Consider the following 12,445-nt stretch of genomic DNA (forward strand, 5'->3'; position numbering starts at 1 on the left):
CATGAGATCCCTCTGTGGACTGTCAAGTCTAACTTTCCCTTCTCTACCTGGCAGGTTTCAAAGAAACTTTAAAAGTAGTCATAAGGAGTTCATTCTTGTTTTCACTCCTGGGAATCCCTTGAAAGCCCTATTTTGTCTAGGGAAATTCTACAGTGTGGGTTAGCCTGCAGAAGGACAAGGGTGGTTGCCTCCTGGCATGGCAGCCTGGGAAATTCTGTTATCCTGGAGAATGCTGCAAATTTTCCTTCAGAGGCTTCTGTGGTGTAACAGGGACCCCCACTTTTCTGGCTTAACACAGGCCCTTTCTGCCTGGCGTTCCCTCTCCTGATAGTTTTTCTCTGTCAAGTAACTTTGAAAATAAAGGCACAAAATGCAACAGTTCACATTCTTCCTGCTTGGACAGCCAAGCCCCAGGGAGGCTTGGCTCTAAGGGCAGAGTTTGTGTTGCTTGGAAGCAAACGCTCTCATTCCCTCTGCCCCTTTCTCCTTGCCAATCCTTTTCAGCTTACACAGGGGAATCCTTCTGCTCCTTTGCTAGGAAATAAGGAAAGTTATGCTCTTGATTAATAATGATAACAATATTCTTGGCTTGGAAAGTCTGAGTTAGGAGCAGAGACAGATTTTCACCCCTATCCCTCCAGTTTGTAATAAAACAGGCAGAATTCATCACAGACCAAATGTAAAATGCTTAAGGCAAGCTCACATCCTTTCATCCCTTCAGAGCTGGAAAGAAACAGAGTCTGTACATTAGCAAACGTTAAACTCTTGCGTATGAAGATGTAGGATGTAGGATTAATGCCTACTGAAGGGACAGATGTATGACCCTCACATGCACTAACTATACATTAGGGCAGTCACTCTATTGGTCAGGAGACGATGGTGTGAAGAAGCACTTCTCACCAGGGAAAAAAACAGACTAGAGCGGGAAAAAGCCACTCTAAGATGCATCCACTCCATCTGCTAAGATGCACTTTAAAAAAAACTCATTTCCCATTTCTGGCATCCACAGTGCAGATCTGCTGGAATCTGCATGCCTCACCCTGCAGTTCTGGTGCATACAGACCACACAGAGTTTTCAGCTATGACCCTGGGACTGGCTCATCTTTGGACAAAACAGACCTATGCCAATGCTGGATTTGCACATAAGTAGAATTTTGCTTGGACTCTGTCTGCCCACATGGGGTTTTGTGGCCTTGTAGGATTCTGGCTGGCTGTACTTTAGTGTATCCATTCTGATTTAGCTAATTTGGAAAAGACTTTTCCCAAAGACTTTTCTCCTTCATCCTGTAAACTAACGAAAAGAAGAAGAAGTGATGAATAAGTGATGAAAGTTTGTCAAACTTTCTTTTCATTAAAGTATGAAATCTTTATGCTAAGAAAGCAAAAGCTGATTGTTTCCCAGGGTTTGCTGGGTTACATGGAAATACTGGATTTGACTCTGGTCACATCCAATTTTTGCGTTAGTCTAACTCATAACATTGAATACTACAGAAGCAACTGCAATTTCAGTGCATTTCTGAAAACGTTCATTTTAAGGGCTCATCAAAACACTTTGTTAGAGCAATCCTGAAGTCTCACCTGTCACTTAAAATTCATATTTATAAGGGAGTCATAACAAAGGTGAGACCAGCTGTTTTTGAATTGAATCTTTCAGCCAAGGTAGTTTTTGACTGTATTAGGTGTGCTGGCTCATGAGTTGTAAGAGTATTATACTTGCTCTTAGCAGTGCTGAAAACCTGCTGTTCTACAAGATGCAATTATTGGCTTTGATCAGCCTAAATTGTCAGATATAAGGAAAAACAAACCTGCAAAGAAGACAAACAAAGAAGTCCTCTGTGATGGACTCAATGGGGATTTGTGCCTTGCTAAAACAGGTCCACATGTATTGTAGAAGGCAACTACTAGACCCTGGCCCAACTTCTGGAAAATATAAAAGAAAAGATACTGACTGAAAAGGTAAAAATTTAGCCAAAGTTCTGATAGTTTTTTCTCTTGTAGCAGGGAGTAACTTTTTTATTTTATCCCCCCCCCCCGCACTGTAGCAGCAGGGACTAACTTTCCCCCCTGTATAATTGGAGGCTATGCATTCATAGCTGTATGTGTAGGTAGGTAGGGAACTGCTGGATACATTAAAGCTGGAAGTTAGGTGCTAAAGGGCATCAGTCCTGCTGCTCTCAGCTTACCTCTAAGACATTGAGCTCAAATAGCCAGGTGAAAGGTTAGAAAAAAAAATCACGTTATAGCAAAGTACCCAAAAACTGGACACCATTATTTCTCTGGAAACATGTTCTCCCAGCAAGTAAATTGATTTTTTCCTCCATTAAATTTGTTTTTAATTCATCTAGAAATTCATACAAGTGGTTAGCACTCATGAACTTCTGAACAGTATTTGGGAGTAGATCTCTTGCCTACCCATTTACCTCTGCTATTATGAAGCTTTAAACAATTCACCTCCCTGCATGAGGTGTTGCTATATTACAGATCAAAGTTTTTCTGTTTGCAGAACCATGGAAAGAATATTTTAATAATTTAATCTGTTTGATTAGAACTCGGCATTCAATGAGTAACAAGTTTGTGCTTTTCCACAGAAAGTGTGGATTAAAAACTCCAAATGAATGAGTAGGACTTTCTTGCTTCATATTTTACAGTCATTGCTGTATTGATAATTCATTTTTTCAAGTGAGTAAAAAGTATGTGGCTTATCACACTAGCACCTCATTACTAAGATCACAGGCAACATATTGAAAATGGTGGGATGCTAGTTAGTTCCAGTGCTTTATGTAGCTATTAAAATTAGCTGCATCAGAACTTCTTTCAGTTTACACCATGTTAAAGGAAGTTAAAAAATGCAGTTCTGGTTCTAATCAGCTTTTCAGATTTACTGTATTCCAATATATCAAGAAGACCATCAGTAGTAAATCATAATTGTGTATGGGTAGAGATCATGGCTCTAGAAGGGAAGTACGGCTGCTTCATTCCAAAATCCACTGATTTTAAACATGGCAACAATTAAATTTTCTAGTCACAAGCTCATGTTCATGAGCTTGTGAGTAGAAAATGATCCCTGTAAGATATTCTTTTTGAAGAGCTCAACATGAACTTTCTTGACTAACTGCTATGGGACTTCTTCAGCTAGAAACACTGACATTAGTTGGAAAAATGCATAGGTTTAGTCCACACTGCACACTGCACCAACAACACATCTTGATCTTGTGCACTCCATCATCTACAGATTTTAAATAATTTTTGAAATTATTCTAGCAGTCAGAAAGGACATTTAAAATTAATTACAATACTTCTCTATCAAAACTGTGTTTTATCTTCTGAGTAACATTTTCAGGTTCTCCCCTAACATTTGAATAGTAAAGACAAAACTACCCAACATTTTGTGGTGCTTTTTGTAGTTTTTCTCAGCTTTTCTAACTGAGTCAAAGTTATCTTTTCAAAGTTGCTGTTTTGGTTTTCAGTTTTTTTCTTCATCCACTGTCACAATGATATCCTGTCTGGTCTGTGAACATTTCCACAGACCAGAAATCTATGTTTTCACCAGAAATAAAAAATGTGCCAAAACATGAGTTTTGGTCATGGTTACACTTCAGTTGTAGTTTATATTTGATTTGATGCTGCCCCTTAGAAATGACAACAGCTTTAGAGAAGGTTTGAAAAGCATGCAATGATCCATTGCAATCATTACAAAATAGCATAGGAATGCCTACAACAGTAGGAACAACACCCTGTCTATAATTCAGTTTGGCTAATTACATCCTGGTATTTGTAAATTCACCTTTATTTCTAAGCTTGATCCAAAACTTCCAGAAATAACTGTTTTTTCCCATTACCACTTTCTGGAGTGGGATAGGTTGTATTTCACTTCTAGGTGAAGCCATCTCCATGTTCTGGTTTTTATTTTATTTTTATTTTTTTTAATAAGAAATGACCCTTGAGTTTATAGGGAGGTGTAAGGCTCTCATCTGAATGATGAAAAAGGTAAATTCCTTAAAATTTTTCCAGCTAAAATAAATTTGATTTTATCAGTTCACAATTCATTCTTTGTCACACGGACCCTCACCATGAAAAAAAAAATACATCAGTACAAATTGACAAGAGGCAATTGTCTGTCAATGGACTTGCTTTGTAGGTACAGGAAGAGGCCAAGAATAAAGTATCTTACAGCACAAGTGCACCAATCACTCAAAAATTGCCTGATTCTGTTGTCAGGATATTGAAAACATATCTTTAGAAATGCATGAGATAATAATGAATAATATAGCAAACAATGAGTTAAAATTTCAATGTAAGAGAAACTGCATTTAAGAGACTTCCTAAATATGCTAGCTGCATGGCTCAGAAGTTTTGTTTTGCAACAAAAGCCTGAAAGAGAAATTAAATAGTAAAAATCTGCACTTCTGAATATGATTAACACATATTAAACTGCATCTTCAGCACAGTTTCATATTTAAGGTGTTTGTGTCTTGTTTCCATCTCTGTCTACAACTATCTATCTGATTCTGTCAGACTATGATAAAAATACAGATTTGGATGTCATTCCTTATTAAATAATCATACAATGTATAGATGCTTCTCAGCTACAGAAAGAGGGTAAAGCAGTCGCTCTTTAACAAATGCCACGCTATATGAATTATGCAATTTCCATGGTTATAAAACAACTTGAGAAATTGTACTGTAACAATATGATATATGGTAGGATTGATTACTCCAAAAATCCTTTCAAGGAGGAAAATTGCAGGGGGAATGGGGAAGGGAAAAGCTTTTTTTTTTCTGTTCAATCTTCACTTCCTAAAAATTTAGCTTCTGTGGAGAAAAACCTCACATTCAGTTGTTACATTGAGTGGTCATTCAATTTGTTTATTAAATAGTCAAATATATTATTTTCAGTATATATGAATAGTTTAATTTATTCTGCTGAAAGAGAGATAAGTATCAGAAATAGCAATAGAAGACATATAATGAGATAAGAATACTAGAAAATCTGAGGATTTTAGTACAGTCCATTATTCATTCAATTCCTGGCAGCCTTTATGATTACAAATCACTTGATTGACTAACTAGACATTCTCAAAGTGAATTATGAATCAGGTTCATTTTTCCTAGTTGAGAGTTGGTACATGTTGTAACTCTTCCACTTTGTGATATATCAAGCTCTTGTAACAGTAATAAGAGATATAATCAACTCCTTATTTCAGAACAAATAAATTGGCTTTTCAAAAATGAAATGTGGTTGCTAACATTTTTACAGTGTGCAATTTAATTCCTTCCTGCTATTCTCAGAGTGCAATCTGGTGTGATGACACAGCTTTTGAATATTTGACTTTGCTGAAATTCTTTTAGGAGACTCAGACTCTCAGTCCAGGCATACTGATATCAGTGGAAATTTGGTGTTTGGTCTAAGAGCAGTGAGTGGTCCCTTTACTTGTTGAAAACAAGCCTCAGACACTGAAAACCTGGGCCACAATTTGGCCTTTTGTGCCTGGCTCTGATCTCAGCTTGGGAATACTGAATAGTTTTAAAGCTGTTTAAGTTTACTTTGAAACACAAAAAAGAAAAAAAAAAAAGAAGAATCTCTTCTAAAGTGTGCTTGACCCTCAAGTCCTCTTTCATGAAAAAGTCCCTCAGGCTTTTGTGGAAATTATGTAAAGGGAATGACTGGCAGGCTAGGGTAGGACTCATTTGTAGAAGAAATGCACAATCAGATCCCAAATCCCTCTGGAATAGGTTTAGTGAGAGGTGCATTTCACCTTCAAATGACTGCAGGGAAAACAAAATTAAAACCAAAAAAGACTGCCCAAAATCTGTGTGAGTGAATGTCCAAGATAATTACTATGAAGAGCATTTATGCCTTGCATTTGCATGGCAGATGTAGCTTATAGTGCTGGTTTGGCTTTCTGGGATGGAGTGGTCTCTGGATGCTTATGTCCCAGTCAGCAGAGGCAGCTCCTAAGTGTGGTGATATGGGCTGGGGTATATGATAAAGTGCTAGGTCTGAGGGACAGGGTACACCACATCCTCTGGTACATGTGCTGAAACAACACATCTTCCCACATGGGGTTCTGTGCAACAACACCACCGCACTGTGCAGGCAGGAGAGGATTTTTCTGTTGCTTAGGGAGGTTAGCCTGGTGTCTGTGTGCTTATTTTAGTTCCAGTAAAGGGATAGGCTGATATACAGTGGGTTGACATTATTTGTAAAACAATTTTAAAGACTTCAATCCTCTCTGTTTCTCTTCTGAAACACAAAATCACATCACTAAAACAAGACCTTTTGGGAGAAAAGATGTATTACCACTTTAGTTTTGGAAGGACATAATGTGTTCATTCATTATAGAAACAATGGTTACAGACTTCAGATTTCTTCTTTATTCATCTTTCTTTCCATCTAATTTCTAATAACCTTAATTAAATGTTGAGTAGTTTAGAATATTATTAAATAGCTTTCACAGGATTTAAATTTTTTTGATTACATCATGAGTATAGATTATTAAATATTCCATTCATTTAAAAATTATGATTAAGAGGATAATACCAAAAAAGATGTTTGTAACAATTTTAACTAAGCTGTGTTAATTGAGTTAGGGAATAAGAAATGAGATTTAAAGGGTGAGAAATGACTGAAATCAAAGCCTGCATAGTTTTGAAATCAAGTGGATGAAGAGAATGTCAGAATGGAGAAGGTGGGGGGGTCAAAACCTGAATGAATGGTTTGAATAGAAAATTCACTTACTTTTAGGCCATGTGTACTGTTTTTCACATAAATGGTTTGCAATGGCACCTGATGTCTTGTGGGTAAACATGAAAGGTAAAAAATGCCTGCTACTACCAACAGGATACATGCTACTCATTGTCAGGCAAAGGTATGCAACAAGAATGGACACAGAAAAGTCTGCTCAAAAGTTTCCACACCTGGCAGATCTGCATCCACTAATGTGCACAAGCACAGCAGACACACCGCTGGGATCACTGTCCGAAGTGGTGCACGGAGTGGGAATGACTTTGTTTAAAAGATTGACACAGGCAGCCTGTTAAGGACAGGCTAACTCACATGACCAACATCAGGCTGGCTATCACATGTATCTTGCTTGCACATGGATTCCTTATACTCAGTATGTGCTACCTCCTTCTTTGGCATGTTTGCTGGTTTCAGAAGTTTTGTACTGATTCAGGGCATTAAGAGAAGGCTAAAACATCATATGTCTTAATGAAGCTGCGGAAAGACTGACTACAGAAAAAAAATCAGCTCTTGAACCCCAAAGAGAAAAGCATAAAATGAATCTGAATTTAACCAAGAATAACAAAATACTGTAATGATATACTAATGATGGAGACATTAGTATTGCAGACTTAGTTATGTAGGCTGGGATTTAATATGTACCTCTTTCTTTCAACCTTAACAGCTTTAATTATTTTTACAAACAAACAAGCAAGCAAGTAAACAAACAAATTCAACGCATCCTTAAACACTACTAATAAAAAAATCAAATCATCACTGATATTTGAAAACAGAAATCAAAAAGAACATATTGCATTCACACCAACTACATACCAAGCAGAATCTTAATAACATTAACCTTTACTCTATCAGATATTTTCAAGAAATACCACTACATTTTTTGCAATGGCTCATATCTGTCATTTAACTGACATGTGAACTTTTCTAAGTTTGCCAAATCACTGAGGCCTGAATACCATTCAGCAGTGTTAATTTTGTTTTCCTATTCGAGCTTTTACACAATTATTCTCATGGCAATCATTCTAGCCCTGAGTGTAAATAATACTTCAAGTGGTTTGTTGATATCCAAAAAACAATGTATATCTACATTAAGAGACTCGGTAATCTAATGGGAAAACCATGCATATTATTAAGCTGAAATGTCTATTTCTTTCCTCCCAGATGGAAAGTAGTACAGGGTAGTGCCATGACATATGCATTAATTTTATTTCTTCCGCAAATTTTAACACGTATTATTTTTGCACATTTTGAATCTTTGCCTCCCACCCAGTATACAGGAGAGTTAAAAAGGAATTTGCTGCAGAGAAGATCTCAGTCTTAACAAGGGCCCTAGGTGAGCTGAGGAAAAAGAGAATGGGAACAGTTCTGCTTTGGAGAAGAGTAAGAGAAAAAATGAAAGTTTGATAGGAGGAAATCTGAGGAGGATTACTGGGGGAAAAAGAGAGACAGGGAGTATACCATTTTCCTGGCTCTCACATTTCTGTCTTATAGACTGGGTATACTGGATCTGAAGGTTCTATCAATAAATAAAGAGCACAATTAAAATGAGGATTACAACCAAAGAATAATGAAAAACATAAATCCCAGTATCTGTTTACCAGTGTTGCTACCCAAATAAAACTTGGTCTGTAACAGATTTCTTCCTAAGTCTACGGATTTCTTGCTTATTGTTTTCCACAGTTTTATTTCATATTATTTTCTTTTCAAAATTCCAGGGCTTTTCTTAAATTTTTTTTTTGCTTTTCAGTCCAATGGGGCTTTTAATTTCCTCAGGATCTGAGAAAGTGGAAGGAGCACACTGTATTGCAAGATGAATGTTTGTGTGGGAATGAGCTGCGTGGGAGCATTTTATGAAGTACTTTACAGGTACTCAAAAGAATAAGTTTAAAATTGTGATTGCTGATGTTTACAGATGTACAAGCATAGCATGGCATAATCTCTAAACACTTATGGCCTAAGGAGAGGTAGGACATTACAAAACAAGGATTTACTTATTTGATCAGTGCTTTTCTTTTTGCTGCTTTACTCTCTGAGTTTCTGTAAGTTGGTCTTTGTATGTGTTTGGACTTCACAACCTGTGCCTATCACTTACAAGGAGTTTTGAGCCAACATCAGTTAATGGAATCTAGAGTGGGTGTTGAGTCTTGAGGGGAGCCCTGGGTAAACTGGCTCAGAGTGGTGGTGTGGGTTCAAAATGGTACTGCCCTTCCATGCTGGCTCAGCCAAAGGCTACAATAAGGCATCTGCTGTACTTAGATGAAGTGACTCCTCCTATTCCATAGAGGAAAATGATATCTACAAGTGACATGGAGGGTGGAGAAAAGGCATGTGTTGTGCTCCACAACACACCACCCAAAGCAGCTCCTGGGAGAAGCCCAACCTGTCACACATGCACAATGCAAGCTGGCTGCCTGTGCCTCTGCAGAACTGCAGTGAGGGCCATGGACCTTTCCACTGTATAAAGACTTTCTGAATTGATGAACACATCTATCTCCTGAACAAAAGGAGGTATTATGGCAGATAGGCACACGCTGCTTGATTTGAGCATCACAGTGCCCAGCCAGGTCAGTGCCAGATACATAATGTATTCTGAAAAAACAGATCTGGCGGCAAAGCACAATAGTACATACCTAGCTGCAAATTTACATAAAATCTAATATTTTTGTATCTGCTTAATCTGCTTACTTTTAATTTGACGTACATACTGTTATGAAATACCTCGGTCTTCTCTCTTTCCACTGAGCAGCTGTGGTCAAAAGACATCTCATTTAAGTGCTACCACTAGATGGAAAGAAGTCAGCTTTTATTTCTCTAGTCCTTTTTTTGTCTTTTTTTTTCCCTCTTCTGATCAGCATAGATGCAGTTTTCATCAGGATATTTTCTGTTGTGTTTGAATTCTTCTTTGTGTGATTCCCAGACAGTGCAGCACTGCAGTATCACACCCCTCTCTGGTATGTTATTCCCTCAAGACTCCCATGGCAGAGAGAGATGGGTAATGTTTTCTGAGCTTCTTCCTCTATTTTTATTCTTCCTCTATTTCTCCTTTTCTATAGAGGATCAAAATGGATTATTTTCATCTTGACATGCAAATGCCTAGGCTGTGCCCTTGGCTGAGATCTCAGCATTGACTACATAAGTGTAAGATATGGGAGCAGTAGAGTTTTAATATTGCATATGGAAGCAGCAGCCTTATTTCTTAAGGAAAAAAAAGAAACAAAGTTACTGTAGTCCTTTGTGCATTGAAAAATAATAAAAAGCCTAATAAAAACATTTCTTCATGCACTACTGAATACTATATTCACATGCAGTCATTGGTCTGCAGAGAGGCAAATGAACATTGTGTACAGCTCAGTATCTTACTGTTGTACTCAGATCTGCCTACTTGCCATGCCAAAAGTATCAATGGGAGTAAAAGACACATGAATAATTTTACCAAGTCAGATTATGCCTCCAAATACGAACATTTAATAAGTGGTGGAATTATAAAAGAAATAGAGAGGATTTCTAAGGTTGCTTGAGAAACATTTACAGAGATAAAAAGGTCAAATTCTTCACCAATTTTCACTCTGCACAACAGTAGTTAAGTAAATGACCTGCAAATCGGTGCAGGATACAACTCTCAGAATACATTGATACAACATAAAAGTTATCATGTGGTTTCATGTTAACATGAAAGAAATGGTATCTGACCTTGAAAGCATGCACACTGGCTTACTGTTTCTAATTATTATAATATTCTTTTTCTGAAACAGCAGCAGCAAAACACTATCAAGAAACTGCCTCCTGGCTAACATTCTCAGCAAACCCTCATGGCTATTTACACAGATGAGCAGCCCAACAAGTAAGTTGTTAGTTTAAATGAAAATTATAGCAGGTAAAATTTGTCAGCCTGGGAGCTGAACTAACCAGGAAAAAATTACACAAAGCTGATGGCACAGTTTTGAACATTGGGAAGAATAAAGGAAAGCACAGCTACTCAAATTAACTCATGAGACTAAGGTAAACAGGAAAAGTCCACATCTATTGTTATGTCGCACACAGCTGATGAGTGCAAGACACTCAGAAGTGATGGCTTAACTGTGCTTTAACACACTAAAACTCAAGTGTTTGTGGTAGGCAGTGAATTAAGTGTGGACTGACAACGTAGCAGCATGGTGCTACTGTTAATTGTTCTTGCTTTTTACTTTCCTGCCGGAAAAGTGACTGGACGAGTTTAGGCAACCTGGATGCATTCTTCAAAGCATTCCAGAGAAGTAAACATGGTATTTGTAAGAAGCTGGGGAAGCACTCTGGCACAAGGTTCTAAGCTGGCTGAGTGGGGTGAGGAGTGGGAGAGGAAAGGTAATAAGTCACTCTGGGCTTGTTCTACAGTGTCCCTGGCTGCTGTTCAGATAAGGTCTTGCACATAGTCCACTGACAGGCTCACTGCCAGGAGATTTGTTACTACAAGAGTTTTGCTTAGGCAGGATTTCATTATAAAAATTGTTTCAATCCTCCTTTTATAAAAATCTATCCCACCTTTCTCTTCTACCCCAGGAGGAGGAATATTTTGTGTATATATCTGGGTGAAACACACAAACAAATTCATTTCACATGGATAATATATTCAGAGCGATTTGCTTTTCAGAGTCAGAAGCTCAAAATCATGAATTTATTATGCAAAGTAATAATTGCAAATTATACTGACAAACTCCATTCCAGAAAAAAAAAAAAGGGAGTATTAATATAACTGAAAGGATTTAAAAAATACTGTCTCTTAACTTGGGGCTACTACAGATATTTTAGGAGGTTATATATCTCTGTTCCATGTAAACCACCAGCGGCAGTAGCTTTCATTTTAAAGGTCTAGTGAGATACTGCAATTAATGGGCCATCTAACAGCATATGTCGTGCTTGTATTGAGTAGCAAGACATGGAAAGAAAATGAAAGAAATGCTTAGTGCCATAAAAATTTGCATCTCTTTCTAGTACAATTTTAGTGCAAAGAAATGAAATATATCAGGGTCAGAACATGAAAGGCTTTGACACCAGTTTTTGGGTCAAGCTAGGCTATGCCTTTAGTGGGATAACTGGACAGCATATTTTGACTTTGTGGGTCTTAAAGAATCTGAAATGCCTCATTAACAATCCCTTGGAGATATATAAAACTTCCCAAGGATGACTGGACCAGCCCAGCTTCTCCATGTGAAACTAGGGGGAGGTGGATATTGCCCTTCAAGATGCTCACATGTTCCCTGCCTGGCTTGGTCCTTTGTGGTCATCAGCAGAAAGAGGCACTGACAGCTGCCAGAGTCAAGATCTTTAATGCAGTGCTTGTCAGCTAAAAGAGATTTATTTGCTCTGCTGGATCTGTAGGTTATATCAGGGGTACTCACAAGATTAATTTGTAATCATGGTCTTCTTCACAAAAACTGCACAGCTCTTTGCTATAGGAGTATTTTTCTCTCTGGCACAGATGTTCCATTAGAAAGCATTCTGTAGTACATGTTATCCAGGCTAGTAGAGATTTGTGGGTAGTTATGACAAAAATAATGTGCCTGTAAGCTTTGCAAGTAACGATTGCAGTACTTAAATTACAGCACCATTAGAAAATAACTTTAGTTCAAGCTAAAGTTTCTAAAGCTAATACTTTAGTGATATTTTTAGCATTTCATAAAAACATTATGACCTGAATGCAAGGATGGGATTCAAGTGCTCTAC

General features: G+C 37.6%; 1 long non-coding RNA gene across 3 annotated transcripts in view; it reads left to right on the plus strand.

The window, feature by feature from the left end:
- Positions 1-8,489: 8,489 nt before the first annotated feature.
- Positions 8,490-12,445, plus strand: part of LOC120495808 — a 43,056-nt gene continuing 39,100 nt past the window's right edge. For all 3 annotated transcript variants that reach the window (XR_005626153.1, XR_005626154.1, XR_005626152.1), the window contains exons 1-2: positions 8,490-8,611; positions 10,498-10,586. This is a non-coding gene — a long non-coding RNA (uncharacterized LOC120495808). The remainder of the gene's footprint in view (positions 8,612-10,497; positions 10,587-12,445) is intronic.

This window comes from Passer montanus, unplaced genomic scaffold (genome assembly GCF_014805655.1).
Source record: "Passer montanus isolate IOZ18808 unplaced genomic scaffold, ASM1480565v1 scaffold91, whole genome shotgun sequence".
NCBI lineage: Eukaryota > Metazoa > Chordata > Aves > Passeriformes > Passeridae > Passer > Passer montanus.